Source organism: Elaeis guineensis, chromosome 11 (assembly GCF_000442705.2).
Source record: "Elaeis guineensis isolate ETL-2024a chromosome 11, EG11, whole genome shotgun sequence".
NCBI classification, from domain to species: domain Eukaryota; kingdom Viridiplantae; phylum Streptophyta; class Magnoliopsida; order Arecales; family Arecaceae; genus Elaeis; species Elaeis guineensis.
In genome coordinates, this window is record NC_026003.2 from 17,195,404 (window position 1) to 17,212,945 (window position 17,542).

The following is a 17,542-nucleotide window of genomic DNA, read 5'->3' on the forward strand; positions in this document are numbered from 1 at the left end:
CAATGTATCAATAACATACTAAACTAACGAAGTAATACTCATAATTTAAGATCCATTAACTCAAATTCTAAAATAAAATATTCACAACTATCATACATAGATAACTTCAATCATAAATTTACATATTTGTATATAAAATAGTGTAGAAAGTGTTCTACAAAATTTGAAAGATTGGTCTAGGATGGCTGATTGGATCTTTGTTCTAATCTCATAATCCAACCTTTATCAATCCTCATTATACTTCAGACTCTGTAAAAATATAAAAATTAATAAAATATAAAAATTAATAGAGTAAGCTAATAGTCCGGTAAGTAACCAAGACATAATCAAAGAAATCAAGTTGCTGGAGTAAATAAGTACTTGGTATAATAACTAGTGTAATAATATAATATATATAGATAGAGTCAAACTTATAGCTCAGCAATAAAGATAAAACCATGCACCAAGGACTCATCTATATAAACTAAAAGTATTTTAGAATCCACATAGAAGATGATTACACCAAACTTTTCAATAATATCATAAGATTGTATCTCTCAAAAGCATTATATTAACTTATCAGTCATATAACTATAGTCACATATAATCCTTGTTACAAAGCCCAGCATACCATATTTATCCTCTATGAAGTAGGTCTAGTATTACATTTAGCCCCTACAAAGTAGGTTCATAGTACCGCATTTAACCCCTATGGAGTAGGTTCATGGTACTGCATTTAATCCGTATGGAGTAGGTTTATAATGCCAAGTTCCAAAATAATCAATATCAATTACTAATATATAACCCCCGTATGGCATGATTAATAACGTAGGTAGACTAAGAGTTTAGTATGTATACACAAATTCAATTCAAATAACTATTATTATAACATATATAGAGTTGCAACATATGAAATTTTGAATCCATACATAAAATTCATAAAGGTGACTAATCATCAAATTTTCAATAATCCATATGCAACATGATTTTCTAAATTAATATATTCACATTTGTTAACATGAATTCCAAAGATTCATACCGAATTTTTTCAAAATTCTATAAACCCATAATAATCAATATTCAAAATACCATGAATACTTGAGACTTAAAATACTCATAATTCTCTGATTTATGTTTGGCTTAGTATGAGTAGTATAGCAAACAAATGGTATAATTTTCAAATTTTTTGCAGCAAATAAATCAACGAACATTCTCAAGTTATATGTATTTATCATTTTATATAATTATTTTGATTAAGTAAAAGTTACTTATCATGCAGATATCCACTATCAGGTTATTTAACACTTCACCGATAGTCCTTGAAACTTAATAATGCAAAATATATATGTAAATCTGAAATCAGTGTTATATCATTGCCTTGTAATAATCTATAAAATTCTCTTAAAATTTTAAAATTTAAATTTCTAATTAACTACTCTTCCCTACACAATAGTCTCAATCTGAGATTTATTTATCCTACCAAATAATATCCAAAAAATTTCAAAGTTTATGAATTGGTTGAACAATAAGTTAACAATTCTCACTACAAGAAAAGCCGCATACATCCATGCTTTTTAGTCACATAAAGTACATAGATGGGTAAAAAGTTAAATTCTAAAAGAAAGATTGTTTATATCCATGTTTGTCAAATGTGAAAATACTATAATTAATTTTTAATTTATGTTTCAATAATTAAATAAGAGTAAATCAAATCTACTAATGGATAAATATGGATAACTCAAATTTATTAAAAAATATATTAAGTATTGATGGAAAGTGACGGGCGCTGAGAGATGAGTGCCAAAACAAAAAAAAAGTACCAACCCTATCTTCCTTGATTAAGTAAAACAATAGAATTATCGTCCACCCCACCAACAAGAATCCTGATGCCCCATCTCTTGGATCTGACACTACAAGAAATTCTATTTTCTGCGACATTAATTTAGTTGTATTTTTAAAAAATATTGAAAAATTAGATTTTACCCTATATTTATAAAAAAATGCCGAATATAAGTTTTTTCTGCAACATTGATTTAGCCACATTTCTAAAAAATACTGGAAATTAAGTTTTATCCTGCATTTATGATAAAATGTTGGCTATAAGTATTTTTTCTGATATTAATTTAGCCATATTTCTAACAAATGCTGGAAAATTAGATTTTGCTCCACATTTTTAAAAAATGCTGAAAAAGTAATGTCATAAAAAATAATATAGATATTATTGGTTGGCAAATTAGTAAATAAAAAATACTATATTTAACTGACATAAAATGAAAATATCGACTATAAGGATATATTAACATTAGTTAGTTTTAAGAACATGCACACCAAAAATTTTTTCATATCTCAGGCATTTGCCTTTAATTAGTATTTTATTAAACAAATAAAAAATAATAAACTTGACTATTCTCCTATTTTTCTAATCCAACGTTCTATCATATACAAGGAGTCCTGCTATCTGAATCTGATTATATATATATATATATATATATATATATATATATATATATATATATATATATATATATATATAATTCTAGTAAGAAGTTATTATGATTTGAATATATCATGTAATAGTAATCGATGATTGGTAATAAATTAATTTGTTTATAGTTCTTTTTTGCTATGTTACACGCTCATGTTTTAGTAGCTTATACAAGTGCATTGATCCTCTATTGTACTTGTGATGTACTATACAGTGTGGTGCAACGTACACACCGTTTCTTATGCAATGGATGAGTATATATAGCTATATGATCCGTGCATCGTATGGTCTATATATATACACACACATACACATCATACGCTATAGTGCATCATGCACGCCATCCACATATAATGGATGAATATATGTAGTCATATATATAGATGGCGTGTATGATGCACTATATTGTATGGTATATATATATATATATATATATATATATATATATATATATATATATTATATATATATATATAGCTATTTATTATGTATGGATGGTGTGCGTGATGTATTATACTGTATGATATATTACAGAGAATCCGCGGTCCTGGATGCATGATTCTTGTAATATGGTTTGAATATATTAGCAACCTGAACCAAACCCACCAGGCAATTGAATCGAAGGGCGGCATGTGACCCGTCTTCTTTTTCCCATTTCCCTCCATTCCCACGGCGTCTAAAGAGAGAACGCGACCGAGCAGTTGAGGCAGACTTAGGGCCCTCTTCTCCCAAACCCTAAGCCTCGATTGTCCCTGAATAGCATGCAAACGTGGCCAAGATTCTCTTGGGATCGAGGTTAGGGAGAAGGTTTCAGGCTTGCCCTAGCATTTATCAAGCGAAATTGCTTCAAGAATCGTAGGCTCTTCTTTGCTTCCTCTTCAAATCGCTCGAGATCAATTGTAGAAGTCCCAGATCTCGATTCCTTTTTCCTTGCTAAGTTATTAAGATGCCCCGATCGAAGAATCTTTACTTATTATCTTTGAAGTTGAATCTTGAATCTGCGTGTGTTAATCTTATTTAAGCTATGATTTTTGATCTCTTTCTTGAATATATGTTTCTATTGGTGGATTAAGTTGTGGCATCACCAAATTTGTGCTTCTTATTTGAGGTTCTGATAGTGCTGATTTTAAAAAATGGCCCCGATTCCTGAGAGAGCACTCGTAGCATTGAAGCAATGAAAGCCATTGGGTTTTCAATGCATGTGGCGATGCCTATGCTAAAATATCTTCTCAAGGTGTATCATAACAACTGGGAATACATTGAAGCCGAGAATTATAGAGTTCTCACAGATGCCATACTTGATGCACCGGAATCTAAGGTGCATATTTTATTATCAGCATGAGTTTCAAACGTGATGTAGAGGGTTCTATCTTGTTTATTTGATGGCATTTTTTAACTTGATTTTATCTTTTCAAGATGTTGCTCCGAAGAACAAGATGATTGACAATACATGAAACCCTTCTTTTGCTTTTGTGTCTTTTTGGTTTTTATCATGATATATTGTGTTAAAGTAATGGTCAATTGAACCAGGACTTAAGTGGTGGGAACAATGATGTTTTGGCAAGTGATGAGTTTGAGCCTTACAGAATGACTCTAAGATAGGAAGTGACTGAGGACATATCACGTGAACCTTCTCTACGTCTGAAAGATGTGGACCAATTTCACCTCAAATAAATTGCAGAGAAAGGAGTGTCCACTCATGCTGATGATCAAGCTAGTCCCATGCAAGCTGATTCTGGTTCACCTATGAAGACCTATTGATTAGGTAGACAGCCAGCACATGAGAATCCAGGAAATGCTGTCCATTTCAGCAAAAGATTGAACCAGGCACTGAGGTTCTGGAGAAGAATGACACGGTGGACCATCATATGGCTTTTATCAGGCCCAGAGATGAGCCATATGATGATGATTCTATAGGGTTTGAGACTCCTGTTGCACTGATATATCCCTCCCACCCAATTTCTAACCCAATTCCTGCTGAAAGCAAAGGTATATCTTTCTTCTTGGTATTTATTATATATTAATTCAAATTTATACAGATCTCGAGGTTGTTTTTTACTGATATTCTGGTAAATTTATGCACTTGCAAGTGCCAGTCTTGAGATGGCTGGTTTTGTTCAAGAGCACTTTTTCCTAAAAAAAATAGGACTCAGCCACTCCCATAATTCCAAAACGTGTGGTTGTGGTGCATAATGACATTTTTCCATTGTTGAATTATATGATCTTGTCAGATTAGCTGACCATAGTCGCTATATTCAAACCATATTACTAGAATTATTCAAACCACATTTCAGCTGTTCTCATCATATTTTTTGACAATAAATTTATTTGTTTGTGTTTAGTATGAAGAATGTATAAAAGATTGTGATGAAGCTGTTGAGAGGGGTAGATAACTTCATTTAGACTTCAAATGATAGAAGGGCATTGACTTGGAAAGGAACCGCACTAGTGAAGCTTGCTAAATGCTCAAAGTACTATTAACCCAAGTCTATTTATGTCTTTTTCTCATATGTAACCCAAGTCAAAGTACTAAAGCCATATTCTATATATATTCATATGTAACCCGACACCATTTATGTCTTTTTTTTCAAAATTGAAATGATTTTGTCTATTTAGATGCAGGGCATTTCCAATCACACTATTTTTGATTCATCTTTATACTGATTTCTTAAAATTTAAACATGCAGTTCAGGATAAAATTACATTGAAAGTAGGAAATATTTGAAAAAATTGACCTAACAAATAGGCAAACCCAATCAACTCCTCAAAAGAACATTGACATGTTTCTGTACATTGTCACATTTGTAGTGCTGGTGAAGATGGTGATTTGCCACTGTTAAATTATGTTGTATAGCATGTGTTTGTATCTCATTGTGCATGTGCATGCACCTTTGAGCTGTTGAAAGTTTACCATGCAAAGTTCTGCATAATATCATCCTCTGATGTATGTGCATGTGATATCTAAACTTCATTTAATTTCAGTGTTGGATATGCAAGAGCTACTTACAACTGATTGCATTGCACTATATCATGGTCACTTGCCCCCTCCCCCTATGTAAGGCAAGTTTTGCATGGTTCGGCTAGTGATGTTGCGGGCCCTTTTCGACAAGTTCAATGTAGGAACTTAGCTTCCTAGATCAATGCAGTTGCATCTCTATTAAAATAATGCTTGTGATTTCCTTCTTGGTTTCGTTGGTATGACTAAGATGTGTAACAGGATGTCACATGATGTCAAGACTGAAATGAATCCTGCATTGACTCCCACAGATGCAGGACCTGATGGATCATTATTGGAGCACCAAGTGGTAACCATTCATGCATCAAACTATAATGCTTTTCTTTTTGTTTCTCAGAATTGCTATTACAACATTTTTTAAAGACATTAGTCTAATTAACTTTTGCATATCCCTTATCTAATGGGGATCAAGTAACAAGAAGAGTTTCCATGATTTTACCATCCTATATGATGACAGATAATTTGGTTATTATACTTTCTTAGTCTCACAAAAAGAAATAAGCAAAGGAACATTCATTTCTGATGATAAAGACAAGATGTTGATGGGCAAGAGTTTGGGGGATGTGTTTTGTGAGGTTTCTATTTCTTATGCAACTGAGCCCCATGCTCCATTGCTTGTAAAGGACAAAAGTCAAACTTTAATAAAACATATTGTGGGCACTCACATTGTTTATGGAAAGATTATGTATGAATCTATATACATATATTTTTAATAGTGACTTAAACTTTAAAATAATATATATATATATATATTATTTTTTTTTGTAAATTCAGGCCAGGGATATGATGGATGGTGCCAAGAAAAGATAGAGATTGTCTTGCTGATGGCTTCATAGGTTGATGAACTCTCAAATTTTACAAAGTTAACTTTTTGATGTCATCAATTTAAGTTTACTTTATTCTCTTTTTGCTGTAGCAAAAGTGAGCTTAGAACTTATGCATAAAGTGCAAGAGATCAGTTAGAATTTGTTTATTTCATGTTTTGAGTTCTAGTATTTACTTTCTTTTATATTCAGGAATCTGATGGTGTATGCCTTGTTTTTTGGGTTTTGATAAAACTAAAAATATTGTTGGGATAATTTTTTTGAGACTACCACTATGTATGTTTAGTTTTCTTTAATATAATGATGAAGATTATCTTATTTCAATTATTCCATCTCTTTGAAGCTACTAGTCTTCATAATTGTTCAGTGGTATAGGATACTTAAATAAGTTATCAATGCACCATTTCTATTTTTATTTATTATTACAGATGATCCATGTTTTGAAATTAGACAGGGCAGTAATGTCTAAAAGTTGATTATATATCTATATTTTATTATTGATAGTAGAGGTCTATTTATATCCATGCTTTGATAACTCCCACGAATTTTGATTCGTGTGTATTTAGTTATCCACGTTTAATAAGGAGGATATACACTAGGTCTATATCCACATATACACTCTCACCTACGTTAGATATTACGTGAGTAAAGCAGAAAATACACACGGAAAGAAGCAACATGGGTATAAGCTACACCCACACCGGATATATCTACGTTTAATGTGTGTACCAACGTGGGTGTAGGCGTAGCTCTATATTTTTTAGGCTTTTACCCATGTATCTTTCATGTGGGTGTATCTCAATTTTCTTACAACGCCTCAAATAAATTTTTAAATTGAAATGTTTAACCATTAAAAAATTAAAAATTTTGGACCACCGTAGGTAGATTCAATTTGTCCAAAAATCAACAACTTTCCCTTAACATTCTTCTCCTGTTACCCTAAATCACTTAATAATCAAATATCAAATTTAAATCAAATTAATTGCAAAGAGAGGTTTATGATTACTCACATTGATGAGGAAGAGAACCAGGATAGCAAATCGTGTTAAAGAGAGAAAATAAGAAAAAGAGGAGGATGAAGAAGAAGATAAGGGGAAAAAGAAAACCATTGAGCAAGAGATCCATAGGGGACAAGAGAGAGAGAGAGGGAGGGAGAGCATGCGGGGGGGGGGGGGGGGAGTGTGCAGGAGAGAAAGAGAGAGTGCATGTGGGAGAGAAAGAGAAATGAGAGGGAGTTCGGGTTGGAGGTGGTAGAACAGAGAATAAATCTTCTGTTCGATTTTGGCTTGAGGGTGGGCACCACCCAATAGATGGGCCTTGTTTAGGGTTGGGCTAGCTAAGCAGTCAGGTCTCACATTCTTCCTCAATTAAATTTCATCCTCAAAATTTACATACCTAGGTTTACAAAAAAAAAAGAGGATCTCTCTCCTTAATCTCATCCTCCAACTCCTAAATACCTTCTATTTCCATATGGTTACTCCATTAAATCTTGACATAAGGGATGGTATGGCATTTTAAAACTTGATCCTTCTACCTACTATCCATATTGCTGCTCATCATAAGTTAGTTCTTTTCTAAGCTGCAAAGACTCATACTATACCATATAGCTTGGATTTGACACATATTTCCTTAGCATTAATATATAGAACATGTTATGAATTTCAACTAAGGCAAAGGGTAATACAGTCTATAGGTTACCACTACAAGAAACTAAGATACACCTACGTGAAAGAAACATAGATAAAGCCTAAAAATATGGAATACGCCTAACCCATGTTGGTACACACATTTGGTTAACATGGGTATGTCCGATGTGGGTGTAGCTTATACCCACGTTATTTCTTTCCGTATGTATATCCCCTGCCTTACCCACATAATATTTAACATAGGTGAGAGTGTATTCATGGGTATAGACCTAGTGTACACGTAACTAAATACACACGAATCAGAATTCGTGGGAGTTACCAAAGCATGGGTATAAATGGATCTCTCCTATCAATAATAAAATATGGATATGTAATTAACTTTTAGATGTTACTGTCCTATCCAATTTCAAAACATGGATCACCTGTAATAATAAATAAAAACATAAATGGTGCATTAGTAACTTATTTAAGCATCCTATACCACTGAATAATATATGAAGACTAGTAGCTTCAAAGAGATGAAACAACTGCAAATAAAATAGTTTTCGCCATTATATTAAAGAGAACTGAACATATATAGTGGTAATCTCAAAAAAATTATCCTAACAACCTTTTTAGTTTCATCAAAATCCAAAAAACAAGCCCATACACCATCAAATTTCTGAATATAAAAGAAAGTAAACACTAGAACTCAAAACATAAAATAAATAAGTTCTAGCTAATCTTCTGCACTTTATACATAAGTTCTAAGCTCACTTTTGTTACATCTAAAAGAGAATAAAGTAAACTTGAATTAATGACACCAAAAAGTTAATTTTACAAAATCTGAGAGTTCATCGACCTATGAAGCCATCAGCAAGACAATCCATATTTTTCTTTGGTACCATCCATCATATCACCGGCCTGAATCTACAAAAGAAAGAAAACACACACACACACACATATATATAGACATAGATATATATATATATCATTTTAGAGCTCAAGTCACTATTAAAAATATGTATATAGATACATACGTAATCTTTTCATCAAATAATGTGAGTGCTCACAGCATGTTTTCTTTAGTTTTTCTTCATACCCATTTGTTCCTTCAGTTTTTCCTTAACGGCCACCACCAAGAAACATATTTAAAGACAATAATGGAGGCAAGAAGGCTTTAGCATTTAGAGATCCCTGGAAAGCCTATATAAATGAACATATGTTGATGTATCCAAACAGGTTACCCAAATTGTTTATGCCTCTCCAAGCAATTTCTTAGCTTTTGCACTAGGCAAGTGATCACAGTCATATGTGCATAATAATGCACAGGCAACCTAAGGTCCCTAACAAAAATGTACTCATTTACCAACACAATCAGATCTAGAAGCCGTGGACAAAAACAAAAGCCAGACCATGCACCACGTGTGAGAAGAGTTTCTGACTAAAGGTCCTCCATTCTACACGCTTGGAAGAAGAGGGTGGGGAGGGAGTGTAGGGGGCTCAGCAAGCTCAAGTTTTCCTAGGATGGTTCAGCATGTAGCCTAGGTGTAAAGATTGTCGAGCATTTCTCAAAACTGTCTGCTGGTTCCTGCATTCTTATATTAAAACTTGTATTCTTTGATAACTCAACAGACAAGTCATTTGGTAAAAGAAAACTATAGAGACGTAGAAGAGCAAATGTCATAGAGTTCAACTAATTAGCAGTTGGCATGCATCTCTTGTAGATTAATTGATGCAACTGAATAGATATTCTTATGATCTTTGGCATTGTAACTATGAGCTCAGGTATTACCAAATTAGCAAGGTTCACATGTATGCTGAAAAAAATGAGTTGATTACCATATCATGATTTGATAGCTAGTTAACAATTGCAGAGGTTGCACCATATTGCACAATTAGGATGAAAGCAGGCGTGGTGTCGATTTTCTAGACTGGGCCACTTCGAGCAATAATGGTGTTGTCAAAGCAACCAGTTTGTCGCAGCACTTGTATGCACATAAACGTCTGAACAAAAATTAAGCTTTGTCATAACAAAAACAGACACGTATAACATTAGAGAGAGCAGGAGATTCATCAGTCAATATGAAACAGAATTTTTTCCATATAATTACTTGTAATTGCATAAAGCATATTATATGTTTAAACATGGAAACAGAAGTTACCCCTGCACAATCAGAATGGAGGGAGGTGGGCTGTTGATATTCCAAAGTATGCACCTAATCGTGCACCAAGGACAGTCTGAAAATGACAAGGTTGTAGGAATATTTGTATGCACGGAACTGTCTGGACATAAATTAAGCTATTTCTCAATAGAGATCTAAAATATTGCATTTATAGTTTCCAACCAAATATGCTCGGTATTAATGCCTGAGACATGTTATGCCGTAGTTCTTTGCAGGAGTGCATCATCTTTATGCTTGTGACCGGGAGAGTTTACAAAAAGCACCTTAAATGTCATATTACTCAATGATTCTTATGAAGCAGGATGAACTTTGTAGGAAACGTTATAACGCAATATATCAGTTAATATAAAAGCAAGAAGAAAATAAAACATAACCATCATTGACGGACTGGTTGAACTGATTTTTATACCTGCTACGATATCATTGAAACTCGATATTTAAATCTGGGTGTGCAGAAAATGAGATACGCAAGTGGCAAGAGGTAACATGCTCCGGAAGCAAGTATCTGCAAGTCTCAAATTCAGTCAGCATATCTTTAAAGAAAAGGACGTCACATGTTGCATATGTACTTAAAAATACGGAATATAAAGTAAAACCTTGGAATACTACGTCCATCCAGGGCATTTCTTGCGGTTGAAGTAGGAGTACTTTTTCAGAATAATACAAAAAATTTTTTTTTTATCAAAATATATCAAAACGAAATTTATTTATCAAACTAATGCAAAAGGGAAAAACGTCATTTTGAATGGTGTTTTTTCTCCTTCCACGTCAGCCCCCATTTTCAAGGTGGCATCGTCCGAAAAAAATAAAAAAAACATGAAGAAACGCCATTTCGAATGGCGTCTTTAAAAACGCTATTTTGAATGGCGTTTTTAAAAACGCCATTCAAAATGGCGTTTTTCAATTTTTCCACCCAAAAATAAAGAAAAAAATCATGAGAAAATAGAAAATTTTATTTTTTAAAATTTGAAATTAGTAAATAAATTAAAATTTTAATTTGGATTGAAATTTAAAATATAAAGATTTTAATTTGTAATTCATTAAAAAAATCATAAGAAAAAAAAAATTATCATAAAAAATAAAAAAAAGAGAAAGAAATATGAAAGAAATAAAAATTTGAAATTTAATTGAAAAACATCATTCGAAATATTTGTCTTAAAAATTTTTTTTAAAAAAATTTGAAGTAATCAAAGAAAAAGAATTTTAATTGAAAATTAAAAAGAAATAAAAATTTAAAGATTAATTGAAATAAAAATATTATTTCAAATTACTTTCCGAAATTAGAAATAATTTATTTTAAAAAAATTAAAAAATTTTTTAAAAATAGGGTTAAAAATTTTTATAAAAACATAAAGAATTGAAAAAAATAGAAATTATAATTGTAATTGAAGAACAAAGTTTATACTTTTAATTTTAAGAAATAAGAATTATAATTATAAATGAAATTAAAAATTATATTTTAAATAATTAAATTAATTTAAATATAAAACGCCATTTTGAATGGAAAATTAAAAAATTTTGTTTTTTAAAATTTTAAATTAGTAAATAAATTAAAATTTTAATTTTGATTGAAATTTAAAATATAAAGATTTGAATTTGTAATTCATTAAAAAAATTAATTTAGATTTTTTATTTCAAATTTTTTTTAAAAGATGTCAAAAAAAATCTTAAGAAATTAAAAAAAAATTATCATAGAAAATAAAAAAAAGGAGAGAAAGAAATATGAAAGAAATGAAAATTTAAAATTTAATTGAAAAACATCATTCGGAATATTTGTCCTAAAAATTTTTTTAAAAAAATTTAAATAATCAAAGAAAAAGAATAATAATTGAAAATTAAAAAGAAATAAAATTTTAAAGATTAATTGAAATAAAAATATTATTTCAAATTACTTTCAGAAATAAAAATTAATTTATTTAAAAGAAGATTCAAAAAATTTTTAAAAATAGGGTTAAAAAATTTTATAAAAACATAAAGAATTGAAAAAATAGAAATTATAATTGTAATTGAAGAACAAAGTTTATAATTTTTAATTTTAAGAAATAAGAATTATAATTGTAAATGAAATTAAAAATTTTATTTTAAATAAGTAAATTAATTTGAATATAAATTTTTAAAAAATATTTTAAATAAAAAAAAATTATAAATTGAAAAAAAATTATAAAAATTATAAATTAGATTAGAAAAATATATCATAAAAGAATAAAATAAAATTAAATTAATTACAATTTCTTTTTTAGGGTATTTTATAAATGTGACTTAAAAAAATTAAATTTGAATTAAATTTTGATAAAAAAAGAAATACATTAAAAAGTTTAAAAAAAATGAGGAAAAGTTAAAAAGTTAAAAAGTGAAAATTTTTAAAAAGTCACAAAAAATAAGAATTATAAATTAAAAACTAAAAAAATTTTTTAATGTTTAATTGAAATAAAAATATTTTTTAAATATATTTTATAAAAATAAAATTAATTTAATTAAAAAAATTTTCAAATAAAATTTAAAGATGACCTAAAAAAATTTCATAAAAAGATAAAGAATTGAAAAAAAATAGAAATTGTAATTGTAATTGAAGAACAAAGTTTATAATTTTTAATTTTAAGAAATAGGAATTAAAATTGTAATTGAAATTAAAAATAATATTTTAAATAACTAAATTAAATTAAACATTATTAATTTAAAAATATTTTAAATAAAGGAAAAAAATGGGAGGAAAATTTAATTTGAATTAAATTTTGTTCAAAAAATAAATACAGTGTATAGTTAAAAAATGAGGAAAAATATGAAAAAAAAATTTTGTAAATTGAACTTTAGAAAAAATAATATTTTTTTAATTAAAGGAAAAGAATACGTAATAGAATGCTAAAAAGAAAAAAATGAAAGAAAAATGAAATTATAATTTCAAATGATAACTATTTTATAATAAATAAAAAAGTATCATAAAAAAATAAAAAAATAATAATAAAATAGGAATTATAATTATAAATTTTAAAAAAAATTAATTTTAATTTAAATTAAAAATTATCATTTAAATTATTATTTTCATTACTTAATTTAATTTAATTTTATCTTTTTAGCATTCTATTACGTATTCCTTTTCTTTACTTAAAAATAGACTTATTTTTTCTAAAATTCAATTCAAAGAGCAACATTTGATATATTATTATTTACGTTATAATTTTTATAATCCTTTCAGCATAACATTTTCTCTCCTAATATTCTGAGACACGTTCGAGTATGTGTATCCATATGCACCAATCATAATATCCAATCATTTAAAATTAAATAATATAAAATGAAATCAACATTTAATATTATTCAATAGAATAAAAATGTCAAACGTACAAAAAAAAAATTACAACAAATATGAAAAAATACTAAATACAAATACAACAAAGACTAAGTCCCACAAGAACGTCGCGGCGCCCGTGATCGCCTGTCGGATCATCTACGGACTGAGAGACCCGTTCAACTCTCTCATCTGGATACACGGATGGACGCCTCTCAAAAAAGTATCATACTCATGTGGCCAACTGGTACCCGGTGATGGCATCTGGGGGATGTATGAAGAAGAAGACGCTGCCATCTGTAGATGAAAAGGCGGTGGCATCTGTGCAGCATCAAATGATGACATATGCGGTGATGGCATATGTGAAGCATATGGTGACGGCGTATAACTCATATCTGGCGCCCGAACTGCTCCATACAGAAGGGAGAGAGAGAGGAAGAGAGAGAGAGAGGAAGAGAGAGAGAGGAGGGGGCCGGGAGCCACCGTCGGGACGCGCGGCCCGCCGCCGGCCGTCTGTGGCCGGCGGCCACGGAGAAGGGAGAGAGAGAGGAAGAGAGAGAGAGAGAGGAAGAGAGAGAGGAGGGGGCCGGGAGCCACCGCCGGGACGCACGGCCCGCCGTCGGGACGCGCGGCCCGCCGCCGGCATGAGAAAAAGAGAGAGAGGGGAAGAGGGAGAGAGAAAGAGGAAGATGGAGAGAGAGGCGGGAAGAGCTCACTGCCGTCGAGACCTCGCCGCCGTGCCGCCGTGCCGCCGTGCCGCCGGAGAGACGCCGGAGAAGATCAAGAAGGGAGAAGGGAGAAGGGAGAAGAGGAGAAGGAGAAGAGGGAAAAGGAAGAAGGAGAGGGGAAAAAGGGTTTGGGGAGGGGAAAACGCCATTCTCTATGGCGTTTTCTCCTTTTTTTTTATTTCTTTAATTATTATTTCTAATCTTTTAATAAATAAATTAAATTAAATAATGAAAATAATAATTTAAATGATAATTTTTAATTTAAATTAAAATTATTTTTTTTTTAAAATTTATAATTACAATTTCTATTTTATTATTATTTTTTTCTTTTTTTAAGATATTTTTTTAATTTATTTTAAAATAGTTATCATTTGAAATTATAATTTCAGTTTTCTTCCATTTTTATATTTTTAGTATTCTATTACGTATTCTTTTCTTTTAATTAAAAAAATATTTTTTCATATTTTTTTCCATATTTTTTCTCATTTTTTAACTTTACACTGTATTTTTTTTTATCAAAATTTAATTCAAATTAAAATTTAAATTTTCCGCCCATTTTTTTTTCTTCATTTAAATTATTTTTTTAAATAATAATTTTTAATTTAATTTAATTATTTAAAATATTATTTTAATTTCAATTACAATTTTAATTCTTATTTCTTATTTTTTTAAGTCACATTGATAAAATACCCTAACAAAGAAATTGTAATTAATTTAATTTTATTTTATTCTTTTATGATATATTTTTTCTAATCTAATTTGTAATTTCTATATTTTTAAATTTTAATTTTAATTTTTTTTATTTTTATCTTTTTGATATTCTATTAGTATTTTTTTTCTTTTATTTAAAATAATTTTTAAAAATTTATATTTTAATTAATTTTGTTATTTAAAATATAATTTTTAATTTCATTTACAATTATAATTCTTATTTCTTAAAATTAAAAATTATAAACTTTGTTCTTCAATTACAATTACAATTTCTATTTTTTTTCAATTCTTTATATTTTTATAAAATTTTTTAACCCTATTTTTAAAAATTTTTTGAATCTTTTTTAAAAAAATTATTTTTAATTTTCGAAAGTAATTTGAAATAATATTTTTATTTCAATTAATATTTAAAATTTTATTTCTTTTAAATTTTGAATTGTAATTCTTGTTCTTTGATTATTTAAAAATTTCTATTTTTTTTCAATTCTTTATCTTTTTATAAAATTTTTTTAGGTCATTTTTAAATTTTATTTGAAAATTTTTTTAATTAAATTAATTTTATTCTTATAAAATATATTTAAAAAATATTTTTATTTCAATTAAACATTAAAATTTTTTTTTAGTTTTTAATTTATAATTGTTATTTTTGGTGACTTTTTAAAAATTTTCACTTTTTAACTTTTTAACTTTTCATCATTTTTTAACTTTTTAATGTATTTTTTTATCAAAATTTATTTCAAATTTACTTTTTTTAAGTCACATTTATAAAATACCCTAACAAAAAAATTGTAATTAATTTAATTTAATTTTATTCTTTTATGATATATTTTTTCTAATCTAATTTATAATTTCTATATTTTTAAATTTTAATTTTAATTTTTTTCATTTTTATCTTTTTGATATTCTATTAGTATTTTTTTCTTTTATTTAAAATATTTTTTAAAAATTTATATTTAAATTTATTTAGTTATTTAAAATAAAATTTTTAATTTCATTTATAATTATAATTCTTATTTCTTAAATTAAAATTATAAACTTTGTTCTTCAATTACAATTATAATTTCTATTTTTTCAATTCTTTATGTTTTTATAAAATTTTTTAACCCTCTTTTTAAAAATTTTTTGAATCTTTTTAAAATAAATTAATTTTAATTTCCGAAAGTAATTTGAAATAATATTTTTATTTCTTTCATATTTCTTTCTCTCCTTTTTTTTATTTTCTATGATAATTTTTTTTTATTTCTTAAGATTTTTTTTGACATCTTTTAAAAAAAATTTGAAATAAAAAATCTAAATTAATTTTTTAATGAATTACAAATTCAAATCTTTATATTTTAAATTTCAATCAAAATTAAAATTTTAATTTATTTACTAATTTAAAATTTTAAAAAACAATATTTTCTAATTTTCCATTCAAAATGGCGTTTTATATTTAAATTAATTTAGTTATTTAAAATATAATTTTTAATTTCATTTATAATTATAATTCTTATTTCTTAAAATTAAAAATATAAACTTTGTTCTTCAATTACAATTATAATTTCTATTTTTTTCAATTCTTTATATTTTTATAAAATTTTTAACCCTATTTTTAAAAATTTTTTTAATTTTTTTAAAATAAATTATTTCTAATTTCGGAAAGTAATTTGAAATAATATTTTTATTTCAATTAATCTTTAAAATTTTATTTCTTTTTAATTATCAATTAAAATTCTTTTTCTTTGATTACTTCAAATTTTTTTAAAAAAAATTTTTAAGACAAATATTTCGAATGATGTTTTTCAATTAAATTTCAAATTTTTATTTCTTTCATATTTCTTTCTTTTTTTTTTATTTTCTATGATAATTTTTTTTTTCTTATGATTTTTTTAATGAATTACAAATTAAAATCTTTATATTTTAAATTTCAATCCAAATTAAAATTTTAATTTATTTACTAATTTCAAATTTTAAAAAACAAAATTTTCCATTTTTCCACGATTTTTTCCTTTATTTTTGGGTGGGAAAATTGGAAAACGCCATTTTGAATGGCGTTTTTAAAAACACCATTCAAAATGGCGTTTTTAAAGACGCCATTCGAAATGGCGTTTTTTCATATTTCTTTTTTTTTTTTTTTCGGACGATGCCACCGTGGAAATGGGGGCTGACGTGGAAGGGGAAAAAATGCTATTCAAAATGATGTTTTTTTCTTTTGCATTAGTTTGATAAATAAGTTTCGTTTTGATATATTTTGATAAAAATTTTTTTTTTTGTATTATTTTGAAAAAAATACTCGTTGAAGTAGTTTGTGTATCAGTGTACTGAATTAGTGCCTACAAAAATTCGAATACCAACGTAAGTGACTGTACAATCATAAAAAATAATCTCCAGAGATAGCGATGTTTGTACCTGAAAACCAGCAGCCTTTTCAAAGGTAGCAATTTTGTGCACAAATCCGAAGGCGGAGAACACCTAAGACAAAGGTGGAATAGGATTGCTGCATAAAATATTTAACAAAAATAATAAACAATACAGATGTTAAGTATAGAGCCCCCCACAGAAAACTATTAATTGATCTCATTTCAAGTGCAGAGGGGCACCTGTAGGCAAGAGCATGGCATTCATCAAACTCCATGGACATCATATATGAAGCATATATATTTTAAAAGGATAGATATGATGCATAAGATAATTATTTTCATCAGTTCCTCCAAACAAACAAA

The 17,542-nt window shown here is 28.0% G+C and overlaps 1 long non-coding RNA gene across 1 annotated transcript; it reads left to right on the plus strand.

The window, feature by feature from the left end:
- The first annotated feature begins 3,058 nt into the window (after positions 1-3,058).
- On the plus strand, positions 3,059-10,264 carry LOC140852536 (uncharacterized). Its single transcript, XR_012135426.1, has 4 exons — positions 3,059-3,782; positions 3,995-4,453; positions 5,447-5,769; positions 9,807-10,264. It is a non-coding gene; the product is annotated as an uncharacterized lncRNA (long non-coding RNA).
- Positions 10,265-17,542: the final 7,278 nt, after the last annotated feature.